Here is a 15,747-nt window from a genome sequence, read left to right on the forward strand (position 1 = left end):
AATAGCACTAAATAAAAAATAATTCATTAAAAAAATAAATAAATATAAAAAAAAAAAAAAAACTTTCATTCCGTTCAAGGAAGTCAATGAAGGTAACTCATTAATCAAAAGGTGTGTGAACTCTTAATATCGCTTGTGAGTGAACAAATGTAAACATTCTTTGCTTTCAAAAGAAAAAAACACATTTGATGTTAATCACTCTTAAGAAGCTGTTGTGTCTGGGTTTTATTTTAGACAAAACATTGTGTTTTGTCTAACAGGAATATGTTTCTTTTTACCTTTCTGACTGTCTTTGTCATACACTTTGATGTGGACAACGCCTGTGGTCTTATTCCGAAGAACCGTCAGGTTTTTTCCATCCCTCTTGTTAATGGTTCCCAGCTGAGCGAGAACATCATCTGCCCACCATAACTTCCCACCTAGAGAGAAAAATAATGCGTCTGAACAGCTGAAAAACACTGAAATCTCTATTTTAAATGCAAATTTGACACCATGTACATGAACTTTTATTTTTTTCAACATCAAGATTTCAGGTTAAAATTCAAAGGAAAATGAAAGAAATGAAATGTCACCATTTCATTATAAAAGACATTTCTGAATAACCCTTTTGCCTTTATCTTAAAAAGTTATGTGCATAAATTATTTAACATTACTTTCAATATTAAACCATTAATAAATCAATGTTATTATTAATTAAATATTCATAACTAATAAATATAAGTAAAATATAAGTAGTAATAGTATTAATAATAATAAATAAATGATTTTTAATTATTTAGCTATAGCTGTATGGACTGTAGTACTTCTGGGCACTTATTATATTACTTTACTGTACATACTTGTCCTCTCTGAAATTGAACCAGGGCGAAATGTGTCTTTATCCGTGCTGTATTTCTTTGCTGTGGACAGCACACTGCAAATCCGCTAAGCCCTATGGCGTGTCAACTCAGTCTTTAAGAAATGGTACAACACTGAGAAAACCAACCAGGACTCACACACCGTCTGTGATTACACATCATAAAAAGGCATGCAAGTGTGCCGCAGTCTCCCAACATCCTTTTCCCCAGTGACCCGAACCGCTCACGACGAGCTACACATTCCTTTGCCCGTATTACTTGCGAGTCATGTCTTAGATTGAAGGAGGAGACGTACCTCGGCGCGAAACCACACCACCATACCCCTGTTCTACCCACCCTCTCAGCACTTATGAATCCCATAGGTGTGAGCAGTGGCATCTTAGTCCCCTGGCAGCCCTGAATGGATTACATACAGATGCCAAAAAGCAAGCAGGAATATTCTTAGCGCTCGGCCTGAGCTGAAGCTATCAGCCGTTGGCAGACACAAACACAGGGGAAATGAATTACGGCGAACATTGTTGTTGTATACTTCACGTAGGGCACAGCAGAGGATCGTTTAGATGCTCCGTGGTGGAGAAAGCTCCTGAATGGAGTAAGGGTACAGATTTAATTTGATGCAAATGAAAATGTTGCTAGAAATGTGTCAACTGCTAGAGATTTTCATACACATCTTCATTTTATTCGGAATATATTTGGGGTTACATAGATTGGATTGGCATTTAACAAATGTTAACAGATAAAATGCAGAGTAATTGAACAAATTAAACTAAGAATGTACATTTTTAATGACATGTACAGCTACAGAGAAAAAAGTAATCACACCCCTACATTTATCGCCCAAAATTACGATTATAAGTGCAAATTTGCAGAACACCGTAAACGAGAAAGACCTTAACATAAACCTCAATAAACCAGTCTATTTTGATTAAGTCTATGGTACCATTATGTCAAAATCAAAAATATGCCCTAGCTACATGTAAAAATGAGCTAAAAACATAATATATTGGGTGCACTTACTTTTTACATTGGAGACAATTGAGTTTCTATTGAATAAAGCATTTCAAAGTCCAGTTTTCATTGTTAATTGTTCAACTGCATAACTTTTGACCTATCAATGCTTTCAAAATAGTAAATCAGAGGAGCACATACAAAATAAATATCTTTTAATAGGGTGTGCTTATTTTTGACAGAAGACAACTGAAGATTTTAAAGTACAGTTTTCACTGTTAAATTATATGAAGGTCAGCCATAAATATAATATAATCCATAAAATATTTGTCCAAATAAAGTTCTAGTTTCAATAAGTACATGTGCGTTAAAAAGCACTTTCGATGGGATGCACTTACTTTTTCACAGCACTATATTGACAGGACAATAAGGGCTCGTTTGATATGGAAATGGTTTTTTTCAGTGGATTTCAGTGAAAATCAATAATGGAGTCTAATGGAGTCTGAAGTCTTTGTCCGATTAATTTTTTGGTTGAAAATTTAGTAAATTTCATTGTACATTAAAGTCATTGAACAAACTATACTTCTAACCTTCATAGCCTCATTTTGTATTCATCACAGTAAATATTTCCCAAACAAAGGCCATGTAAATGTATATTATTCTAAATGGGGTGTACTTACTTATTCACAGCACTACACTGACTAAGGCTTATTTGATATATAAATCATTTTTCATTTAATTTCCAGCCATTTGTATTCCATTATAATGATATAAAAGCATGTCTTACAGATTCTGAAGTCTTTTGTCCACTGAAATATTTTTTTTTTTTGTATACACATTTTCAATTTGGTTGACTTGCATTGTACATAAATGTCATTAAACAAACTACACTTCTATCTCTCATAGCTTAATTTTTATTCATCAGATTAATTATTTCCCAAATAAGGGTCATAAGTTCTTCAAGTGTAAGAATGAGCAAACTATGTCATTTAAAGACAACAATGACAAAGAAAATGCAAACGAAAAAAAGAAGCCATTAATAATTCATTATCTCTTTACTTGTTTCCTCGCTCCCGGGACGGCTGGTAAAAAAACGGGGTTAATTAGAAATAAACGAGTGTAATAACCAATTGGCCATGAGATGAGAACCAAGAATGTGTCAGACGAAGTTCAGTTGCTTCATCCAACAGAATGGAGAAATTAAGAAATAAAGTGAGAGGCCGAAAAATGATGTCTTCAAATGAAAGCCGGTGTATTTTTGTCACGAATTTCTGTGCTGTATGATTCAAACACAAATTCCTTTGTTTCCATCTGGTTTGATACAATAATTTGTAGGTGCCTTTTAATATACGTCTGTATATAAAATATTAGGGTGTTATATACAGTAGCATGGCTCCACATAACACCCTGATAAATGAGAGGAGTAAACAGTGTTCGGTGTGGCTAAGCAGACAGAACAGACTTCAACCATCACTCCATTACCAGCTCACAGATGCTGATTGCTGGGATGGTGCTCAATCTGACTGTATTAGCGGTTGGCAACGTCAGTATCTGATTGTGAGAGGGTTTGAGAGGATGATATAGCAGGAGAAGCGAGAACAGGTTGTTCCTCGGGGTTTAATCGAATAATACATCCGCATTTGGAATGTTTGGCTGGGCAAATGATTTATCTTATGCAGTCCTCAACATTCAAGATCTTTTACCTCAGGTTCATCGTTCAAAATATTACACAGCCTGTCTTACTGAGAAACTGGTGTGGGTGGAATAAGCCAAATGAAATGAGTTATAATTTGTGTGGCTGTGAAATTATATTTCACAATATAGTTGTTTCAGGAAATGTAATAAAAAATGATTCAGATATTAAATAACCATGCAGTGATGCTTATGGTTGGATACTGCAGTGAATCATACATTGTACTATTAAAATATACTCACAAAAGTGTTTTTGTATACATACACTGTAAAATCCAATAGTTTACCTTACTTAGATATAATTAGTTATCTTTACTTGGTTGTTATACTTACTCGGTTTTATTACAGTTTTTCTCAATTGCTTTGGCTCAATTCTCGAATGAAACTTTTTTTTCCCGAAACAATAAGTTCAGATCTCTGAATAATTAGCTTCTTGTTCACATCAGATTGGAATTTCTTATTGATTTGAGCAAATTGCAAATGCTTTGGCACATGTGTGCAAACAGTAAGTACAATTGTCTGCAGTTTGCACAACAACTAATTGCATATGGCTTGTTGATCAAAACTGATGAGCCGATTCTCACTTAAACTGTCAAACTCTTCCAACTTACTTGCTGCAATGAGTAACTCTTACTTAAAATATTCAAGTAACCACAACAAAACCGATGACATTAATACACCAGGGGGAGGCAGCAGTGCGCTAATGTGTTGCTAATGTGTTGGGGAAGTCGTGGCCTAATGGTTAGAGAGTCGGACTCATAACCCAAAGGTTGTGGGTTCGAGTCTCGTACCGCTAATGTGCAACAAAACAACAGAAGAAGAAATACGGAAGGTTAGGAAGGTTAGAGAGCATGCGCAACAAGCAACGTTTTTTTGAATTTGTGCGCCGAATTTGCTGAGACTGCTTGCATTTTTACCACTGGACAAAGACTGATTACTTCTATACAATAATAATAAGGTAAGTTTAAAAAAATAATTGTGTCAATGTATCTTTCTGTGTGCTGCTAATTTTAACTGACTAACCTTGTCAGCGGTGTTAGCTAACAGATAACAAAGATCTTTGCTATTCTGCTGTTAGAAAAAAGACTAGAAATACAGAACGGTACAGTACATTTGGATTACCCTAATACTGTGAAGAACACTTTACAGTGTGATAAAAAAAAAAAACATTGGCAACATGTGCGGCCAACCCAGTGCCATACTTACTCATTGTACTGCTACCTCCACTGTTTACAAGAAGCATACCCTAAATCAGATTGTTTTTGCTTTGTTTCAAAATGTTTGTAATACAAGTCAAAACTGCACTGAAAAACAAAAAAAAAATACATTACCTTTAACTTTGAACTTTCACTACCTTAAATTTATGTGTAATTGTATGTGTGTGTGATGAATGGAACATTGTTGTCAGTAATTTGTAATGGATGTTTGAAGCACTTAAGTTAGTGGAGTAACGCTTACTTGGTTTTTTTAAGGCAATCGGTTTGCATGCTTTTAGCAAGTAAATCAGATTGCTGTTTAAGTAAATACAACTTAGAAATTCCAAGTTGCAGGAAATGTTACATGAGTTGGCTCAACTTAAATAAAAGAGTTGTTTGAAATACGCACATAGTATATTGTACTTATTCATTTAGTTGTTGAAAATAGTGATTCTGAGTTACCAGAACTTGTGTGTAAGTTTACAACACTAAATAAACCTTTGTTATTACAAATTACTATTCTTATTTCACTTTACTTGTTTTTTTCAAGGCAATCGGTTTGCATGCTTTTTTTAAGTAAGGTTTACTAATTGGAATTTACAGTGTACATATCACATTTTATTACTTTGTTTTATTTTGGAATGTATAACCCAAGCAAAGGATGATTACTCATAAAGAAAGTCTTTTCATAACATCGTACAATGATTGATTTAAAAAAAGAAAATAAACTAATAAAAATGATCACATATATAATTAAAATCCATGTAAATATAAAAATTAAACCATACTGACAATTTATATAGAAACAATTTGTATATATACAAACAAAAATGCGTTGTTCATATTTATTGTAAATTAATTTCAACTGCATTTATATAATAGTTATATTTCAAGCCATTGTTAAAAAAAGCTAATAATCAACAGGATTTTGTATTAATTTGCAGTTATATTATATTAATGCAATTTTATATGAATATAAATAAAGGGGTTTTGGTAAATGTTAAAACCTATTTTAAATATATAAAATGAATGATAAATAATTATTATTAATAATTGTTTACTATAACTGTATGCAATATATAATATGCATATACTGTTTTAAAAAATAACAGTTCATTATTACTGTAAATAATTATTAATTGTGAGAATTAACTGTACATTTTTTAAATTTATATCCGTCTCTATCTCTAAAATCTCTAATTCTGATCAGATGAGCAGTTGTAAAATCTCCAAATAATCTGTATTTATTTATTTATTTATATTTGTAATGTAAACACTCTAAATAAACATGTTTAAAACCTCATCTCTACTCATATGGGACCTGTCCTGGGACCTTGTGTATAAAACTTTACGTAGATTTCATCCTAAATGTGTGCGTATGCACAAAAGCTAGATTTTGCGTACGTACAAAAGTTTTCAGATTTATAAAGCCATGCATACGCCAGAACCTGCGCAAAATCCCCTTTGTAATACCCAGTCAGCGGAAGATTGTGCGTACATGAATCTCCACCCCGTCTCCTCCCCGAACTAGCCATTTATGGAGCTTACAACGCCTAGATTTAATATGCATAACGTCATCTGCATATTATTTCCATGCATATTCCATCCACGTGACACCATGTTTAACGCAGTTAAGGGTAGGAAACACGTTAGGAAAATATGAGATACAGACTATAAATGCGTTTTGAGACATCACTATTCTAATTTATGCAATTTGCCTAAAAGGTAAACAATATATTTTAGAATGTTTATAGCCTATATTTTTATGGAAAGAGATAGGCCTTATTTTTTTTACAGTATAAATAGCTGTCTGACTCACCGCGTCAATAACAAAACATTTTTGAAAATAAAACACACATATCTTACAGTTTCCTTCAAATTCTATCTTTTAAATATGGTGTTTGTCACAATATTGGGAAGAGCACGAAAGGGGTTATCATTAGGCTACTGTCTGTGTGCAACGCCTGTGAACAGAGGTTCTACTGTCATCAGACCAATGGACTGTTTGATCAACGAGCGCATCCTTATGTCTATAGTTACCATCTGTGTTCCAAAGCCATCAGACGAATCAAGTTCACATCAATGATCATTATTCGTGCAAAAGTATTTTCTCAGAACACGAGTTTTGCTACTTAGAACACAATTTTAAGCGGAATTGTCATACGCCAAGCAATTCTCACTGTGATTAAAACATTAAATCGCATACCACAGGAAAATTGTTCGAAAGCAGCACATCCACTGCAAATATTTCTGTTTAAATTCATATAAAAATTAATAGAAGTTAAAATTATATTATTATGTGAGCAGAAACAGGCTGCAGAGTAAAGCGAAGATAACAAAACAAAGCACAAACAAGAGCAAAACAAAACACTGAAAAAAACAGAGCAAAATAAAAAACAGCAAAACTAAACAAAAAAAAACAGTACTAAAACAGAACAAACAAAAGAAAAAATGAAACAAAAAACAGAGTAAACAAAACAAGACAAAAAACTAAACAAAAAATCAGCAAAACTAAAAAAGAACAACAAAAATGAGCAAACAAATAAAAAAGAACAAAAACAGAACAAAACTATAAAGCAGAAAAAAATTAAACTAAAAGCAGAGCAAACAAAACTTAACAAAAACAGCTAAATGAAACAAAACAAACAAGAGCAAAATTGAACAGAGCAAAATAAAAACAGCAAAAAAACAAAGTAAACAAAACAAGACAAAAAACAGCAAAGCTAAAAAAAACTAAATTAAAAGCAGAGCAAACAAAAAAGCAAAATGAAACAGAACAAAAAAACAGAGCGAACAAAAAACAAACTAAAAAAGAACAAACAAATTAAACAAAAAAACAACAGAACAAAAACAGCAAACAAAACAAAAAACTATTTTAAAAAAGCAAACAAAACAAAAACTATCAAACAACAACAACAACAAAATAGCAAAGCAAAAAAAAAAAGCAGAACAAAACTAAAAACAGAGCAAACGGGGGGGGGGGATCAGCTAGCTTTGCAGCTGGCAGAGTAATAAGAGAAACGTAAAACTACTATATAAATATATATTTTAATAAATTTGACCACAGATTTACCAATCCAGAAATATTCCTATAACAACCCAAAATGTGATTTTCCAACGTTTTCTCTTTTTATAGGTCTAATCAAATCAGGTCACTTAGGAATAAGCCACATTACAGAAGATAAATGAGTTGTGAACAACCATTTTACATTTACATTTGCTCATTTAGCAGACACTTTTATCCAGAGAAAATGAGGAACATCACAAGCAATTTAAAATGTTATGCCATCTTTATTGTCAATACGGTTTCCTCCATTTTGGCAAATCGCTCGGTTTTCCTCATTTGCTTTGCACAAAAGCACCTGCTAAATGAATAAATGTAAATGTCACAAAAAAAAAAATCTTTAAGATTTGCACCGAAAATCAACCATGAGTCAGAAGCCACATGTAAGAAGACCACATGTAATTCATATCTGTCTTTGGCCGATTCTCAAACCCCGCAGAGCTGCTACAATCAGCAAACACAGCTGTGACATCAAAAATCGTGAGTCATCAAAGTTCAAGAAAAAAACATTGTCAGAACATGAAAAGTGTTGCGATTCAAGCCCTTTGAAAACAACGATCTCCCTCAATTGATTTCTAATTGCAGTGTACCAAAACAGCTCCACAATTAAGCCTTAACAAAAACCCCGGGGCCCACATTCAGCATAAAAACTGTTCCTTATCATTCATACGCCGCTGTTCACAAACCATTTATACTGTCTATCACCATACTAATTAAATAGCTCCATTATTTGCTTGGTTATAATTAACCTTACTAAATCAATGCTGATGAAAACAGCCTTCACTCACCCATCACTGCTAATGCCGTGGCTTTCCGGAGCTCTTTTTTCAAGCTGTCAATCACATCCAGGCCACTTCCATCCAGGTTACACCTATTAATGGTTCCGTTTCCGGAACTTATCCAGTATAACTTGTTGGCCGAGTAGTCGATCGTCAGCCCTGGAAAGCACAAAGAAAATATGAAAACATGTAAAGCAATGGCTCATAAAAAAATACATATACATGCAAATACATATATATATATATATGTAAATATCTTGATAATATGAACATAATGTTGCTCTATTGAATTTTCTAAAAAGAATCCAGAAAAAAAAATATATACTCTATGCTGTTTGCAAATGAAAAAGCAAAAAAAGGAGTGCAAAAATAATTTAATTAAAAAAGAAAAATGCAAAATAGACAAAGGCAAACCAAAGAAACCAAAACAAAGCCAAGCGAAGCGAAGCAAAAAACAAAACAAAACAAAACCAAAAGCAACACAAAACAGACTAAACCAAAGCAAAAGCTACGTAAAACAGATGAAAGCTGTTTCTAACACGCAGCTTTGACGGTAACAAAAGGTGACAATTCGACGGAAGTGTGCAATTACTTACTAATAAATAGGATAGCGATCTTAAGCGACACGCAGCCCGCAACTTCTCCAATATGGATATGGCTAATTGTTAGTGTGGTTTTTGCTTTTTACCCTTTAGATGGATGCAGGACGAGACACTTGGGTTTGTCCATGCCGTAAACGACGGTGGTTTTGAGAGATCCATCAAGACGGGCGATGTTAATGTGGGACTCATCATTGTCTGAGCTCATCCAGTACATGTTTCTCGACAGCCAGTCAATAGCCAGGCCACGGACATTAGATAGGTCTGTAAATACAGATATTATCAACACATAATCAGCATTTTTCATCTTTTTATCACATAAAACAAAGTACACTTATAGCGAAATATGTGTGTGTGTGTATAATATAATAATTTTATGCATATCACCTTTCGCAATTTGTTTTAGCAAAATAAAACGAATAGAAATTGGAAATATAAATTTCCATTTTCACTTCATAAAATGTGTTAAAACAAGACAGACAAAAAAGTAAATACAGTGAAATAAAAAAGGAATAGGAAAAATAATAATAATAAATAATAATATAATATAACAATCTGCATATTTAGAGAAGCTAATAAAGCAAGCTCTTTATTAAATTAATTTAATTAAAAATATTTCAATATAACAATTTTTATATTTTATATTTTTGTACAACATATTTCATATTTTTTATTACAATAAAAAAGCAAAAAATAAAATAAAATGAAAAGGAAATTATATAATTTAATACAATATAATACCATATCATATCATATTTGTAATATATTTGAGAAAAAACAATATAATATAATATATTTAGTAATGCTAATAAAACAAGCTATGATTTAATATAATTCAGTATAACAATATTTATATTTTTATTTTTTATGTACAGCACCTTTCATAATGTTTTATCAAAACAAAATGTCAATCAATCAATCAATCAATAAATACAATATCATATTTGTAATTTATATATTTATATAATTTATCATTTAAAAACAGGCAAAGAAAAATACAAGAGGAAAAAATAATGTAATATAATGCACTATAATATAATAAAATCAATTAATTATATGCATATTTTATTCATGCTAATAAACAAGCTGCTGATTGTGAATACTTGCAGATCACTGCAACCCAAATGACAACAAAAACGAAAAATAATGTATAATTTAATAAAAGGTTTTCTTTGTAAAGACACATTTGACTCTTCTATCAATGAAAGTGTGTAAACTGTGTGAGATTATAACTGTCAAAATGGAACTCGACGTACCTCCAGACAGGACGGTTTCGAGTTTGGTTCCGTTAATGAACGCCCATTTTATCGTTCGGGTCTTCACATCGGCCCAGTAAATCCTCTCGTCTACAGCATCGTAATCCATCGCCGAGACGTCATCGATATCGGGTACGGTGAGGGCCATGATGACGTTGAGGTACGGGTTGTCGATGTCCACTCCTCGAATCTCAGATCTCCGAGTGTATAACAGAAACTTCTTCACACCTGTTCACAGATACATAAATATATAATAACTCAAATTCATTCTCAATTGAATTCTATTTCTCTGTCTCTAGTATCTCTGCGAGTGAAAAATATGACCTAAATCAGTTAGCGGGACAAATACAATAAGGGGAATTGAGTGTCCTTACAAAGGCAGCGCTATAAAGACATAAAGCTCAAAGGACTCATACTGTAAATTCTCCTTTCTTGACCTTCTGAGAGATCTCTGGGGCAGCCGGTAAAGAGAGATCTCCATTTCAGTCTGTAATGAGTTTAGGTAGGTCGCGAATGTCTCCTGATACACGCTATAATTATTTCAATATCAGACATTCTGCTTTATTATGAAGAAACCTATATTGTAAGTCACAACTCGTACCTCAATGAAGCATCAGTGTACGTGTGTTCTGTGTATATTTATTACGTGTATATATATATATATATATATATATATATACACAGATAAAGTATATAGGTTTCACACAGTTTCGGTGTGTGTGCCAAACACGTCTCGTAAAAACCGAGATCTACAGTCCAGCAGACAGGCTGAGCTCACCTTGGCAGCTTCGGTTGTTGGCCGACAGTTTCATGAGATGTGGACAGGAGCAAGATGCAGAACCATTATAATTTATAAGGCAGAGGTGAGAACACGGGCCTCTTCCTTTGTTACCTGCACATGGGTTAGGAGCTGAAGAAGACAAGAGAAAAGAAGAGAAAACTTTAATAAAAGAATATCTGAGCATACATTCTCCATACATCACAATATTTCATTCTCCTGATTTATCACCACAGCGACTTATTAGAAAGCGATGTCTTTGATTATTATTTCCACAGGTCAAAGCCACAGGTCAACGTTAAAATTTTTACATTTAATTTCTTCATATTTTCAAGTCTTTTATCATTTCTTCTGCTAGTTATTATGCGATGCGGCGTGGATCCATGCATGTAGTCTCCTAAAATCCAAAAGTACGGCCTAACAAGTGGAAGATGTGGACGGCGTGCTGAGTAATTAGGTCCCTTATTCCCTACCCAACATTCCCTGGGTTTGTTCTTGCTCAGAGCAAGGTTGTTACTCCACAACTCTAAATGGGACCATAAAACACACACGTAACTAAAAACTGCATAACAAGTCCATAAAAAACAGTTGTTTCGGGACTAATGAATACAGTAATCTCTATGTCACTCTTGCTAAGCTATTCTGACACGTGAAAACCGATAACGATGCGGGCCGGATGCTTCAGACACAGACGGGTAATGCAAACGGACATGGAGCAGACATCCAGAGCTATAAACAAAATCCCAAAACAGGAAAGCAGGTGCTAAGCCACAGGACAAAAACAGCCAAGAGCAGACACAGAAAAAGGTCAGAAAAATTACTAGTAATGGTTCAGGCTAAAGCCCATTCATTTTACAAAAGTTATTTCATTTCAGAGTATTGCCTATTAACTTAAATTATTGCTTGGAAAAATGTAAATTCAAAAAAATACTTGAATGTACAGTGACATTTTTATGTAATTTGTAAAATAAATAATGAACCTATCAGTATAATAATAATAATAATAATAATAATAATAATAATAATAATAATAATAATTTAAGTCCAAAATGCTTCAAATGAAGGGCATAATATGAACACATTTTAACAAAACAAATAAAAGATAAGTATAACAACAGGTGCAACAAAACAACAGCTAAATAAATAAATAAAGTGCAATTGACCAGTGCTATAAACAATATTTCAAAACAGAGTAGATCAAGCGTTAACCTACAAGACAGACACACGAACAGAAACAATAAAAAAAAAAATTAAAAAAAAAGGAAAACATTTATAAATAGCTTAGTGCAGGTCTAATTAATTTTCTTTAAAAAAAAATTATTCTTAAATTATTGCTGACTATTTTACTTGAATAATTACTTGGAATGTTTAATTGATTCATAAAAATTAAGGCACCAAGGCATTTTTATAAAAAAAAAAAAAATAAATAAAATAAAATAAACTGGGTTCCAGATCAAAATATTTGAAAAGAACAAAAACAACAATACATTTAATAATAACTTTATTTATAAAGCAACTATCAGACATAAAAGGCAGCTCAAAGTGCTTCAAATGTCATAATATAAACATTTATCACAACAAATAAAGATAAAAGCCTAGGGGGGTGATACAGATGAAACAAAAGGAACAAGCAAAAGATAAAAGCAAAAATTATCTGCGCTATAAACAAAATCACAAAACAAAGTAAAGTCAAGCCACAGGACAAGCACAGCCATGAGCAGAAACAAAAGAAAGTTAGAAAAACGATCATAGATGTTTCAATCTAAAAGCTCAGGAGCACACTTTTGGCTTGCAAACACCCATTTCTAAAGTAGCCTGTGAGGTAAATTTCAAAACAACCTGGTTCAAAGTGAGAGATGGCGAGTCTAAATATATAATTCTAAAAATGATTCACTCCAGATTCACTTTCATCAACTTTCATCATCATTTTCAAGGACTGTATATAGTTGAAGGTTGTACTTCAAATCAAATTTGATCAGAACATTAAAAAAAAACAGACCCACAATCTCGAAAAAAGCCTTCACACATCTGTGCGGCATATCACTGCATCCAAACCATAGGTTTATAGCTGCCAATCACTATCTGGAACGCTCCGTGAACGTTTCCGCCAGCCCATTATAATTGTTTATCGGGAGTCATGAGTTAACAAAGAGCCTCTTAGCGCCATTAAGGGTGTAATTTAGCTTTGGTGGATGATGCCAAGCTCAATGAGTTGACAGAAGGCTGATTCTTCTGCATCTGGCAGATGTACACCCAAGGGAAAAGATGCTGGACAGCCATCACGGGCTGATTCAATTGTGTTTTATTTATGGGATGTTTTTTGGCTCTTCTTTTGTACTTTATTGCCCAAACGGTGAACAAATTCTATTAGGCCAATTAAAAGAAGGTTACAGAAGGAGGGACAGATTTCAAGCACATGTTCAGCGTACACTAAACTGATACACGCCGCAAGAAATTACCCAGAGGTCATTAGGGGTGGCTCTTTTGACTTGGGCCAGTAAGCAACCGCCCAATACACCCAAGCAACCAGCAAAAACACCATAGCAACCTTATAACAGCCCATTAAAAAACACTCAGAACACATTAGCAAGTCACAGCTTTTCAGAAAATGCTAAACAAACAAGCAAATCATAACAAAAGTATTTAATTTTAATAACTAATGTATTATAATTTAATAACTTTTTGTAGCACCTTCTGCATTTCTTTGTCGAAACGAAACAATACTTTTTTTTTTTAATTGTGCCCCCTAAAAGCACAAGTGGCTTATATATATATATATATATATATATATATAAGCCACTTGTGCTTTTAGGGGGCACAATTTTAAAATTCATCTTAACCTACTTAAAGTATTATTCATTCAGTCATTTTTCGCCATGTCATGTATCACTGCAATCTCTAGTAATCTGCAATCAAGTAAGCTATAACAATTTCAACTAAAATTAATGTTTCGTCATGTTTCATTTATTTGACAAATAATTTTGTATTGTAGTATCAGGGGCATCATGCACTTATTATTTTTGAGGGGGCACGGGTGAAGGGTGGGGGACTCTCATGCTTGTCATGTGACACAGCAGCCACAATACCACTGTATAACTGATATAGGCTTATATCCCTAATGAAGAAAAAAACAAAACAAAAAAACTATAAAACCATCACAGAAAATTTTAATGATTTCCACTACAAATAACCATTACAAACCATCAACTTTTAACCATTAAAACCATTAACAAATGGTTTTCTGTAGTGTGTTTTGGGACATATTCCATTAGGATTTATTGGTTTTAACAAGCCACCTATAGAAGGCAACCAATTACCAGTAGAGACCAACAGGGTCCATTAAAGTTTCCAGTAAAACCAATACAAGTCCCATTATAACCAATAAAGCCATTACAAATTTTGTAATGGTGTCTATTGTATTTTTCAGCAGGGGTTTTATTATTTTTTTAATTTTTTATTCGAAATATTCCCAAAATATATCATGAAATATCTCGATTCTCAAATATGTGTAAGTAAATGCATTTTGCACTTTTACAGATTATGTTAGTTTATCTATAATGGGTGCAAAGCAGCATAATAGTGTAATCTATTAACTTTGCATAAAAATCTGTCTTTTTACTTAAGTACCAGATATGGGTGTCATACCATAAAATATGTTTAATACGACTGACATTGTATTTAATGTGAATTTAATAAAAACATTTTAAGTTACTAATTAGCCTGTAACACTTTCATTGTACAAAAAGAGAGCAAAGAACCTTTACATTATCAAAGAACATTTTCACTTCAGTTCAGCAAGTTTAAAGGGTCATGAAACCCCCCGTTTCAGCACTGGTTAGTTCTCACCACAGTTTTAAAAAATGCTAAAAAAGTGGGCGTGGTGCGCAGCGAAGCGGAGGGGGAAGAGGGGAGACAGACAACAATTACAGCTTCGCGTTCAGACAGTTTCATTTCGCTCCCATCGAGTTAAAAACACAAATAAATGCACAGCCATTTGCACTCTCCATCGAAAACATATATATGAACGCGCTGTTGCACCTCTGATAACTTTTAAGGGTTATTCTGCTGGGTTTATATAAGCCTTTTGACGAGTTGTGTCAAGGAGCTGTAAAAACGGTTACACTCACTAACTGAATTAATCGCGTTTGTGCCGAACTCTTATTACAAAGCAAAAACACAACTCTCTCCTTCGATCCATGAACGTTTCTCTCAGTTAATGTGCGCGATGTCATCTCACAGTCAGAAACGTCTGTCATAGCAAATCAACACATGCTGTTGTGAATAATTAAGCGAAGCGTCTTCTCATAGGATAAGAACACGCAGTCTCATGAATAATTTAATAGACACCGATGCGTCATCTATGTACAATAGTCCATTGCCACGTCACAAATTGTGACGTCAACACAATGTAGATTTTAAACCCGGAAGATGAAAATAGCGCAAAAAAGCTTAAAATTAACCACTTTTCTCCAACAGTTAAAATTATCGGATGCTAACATTGTCTTCTATGATGTGCAACACAAACACCTCTGCTAAAATCCCTCAGAAAAAGTAGTCTGGGGTTTCATGACCCTTTAA

At 33.3% G+C, this 15,747-nt stretch overlaps 1 pseudogene; it reads right to left on the reverse strand.

Moving 5' to 3' along the window:
• Window positions 1-15,747, reverse strand: part of LOC107665510 (low-density lipoprotein receptor-related protein 1B-like) — a 312,996-nt pseudogene that overhangs the window by 144,790 nt on the left and 152,459 nt on the right.

The sequence above is a fragment of the Sinocyclocheilus anshuiensis genome, unplaced genomic scaffold (assembly GCF_001515605.1).
Source record: "Sinocyclocheilus anshuiensis isolate Anshui unplaced genomic scaffold, SAMN03320099.WGS_v1.1 scaffold543, whole genome shotgun sequence".
Taxonomy (NCBI): Eukaryota; Metazoa; Chordata; class Actinopteri; order Cypriniformes; family Cyprinidae; genus Sinocyclocheilus; species Sinocyclocheilus anshuiensis.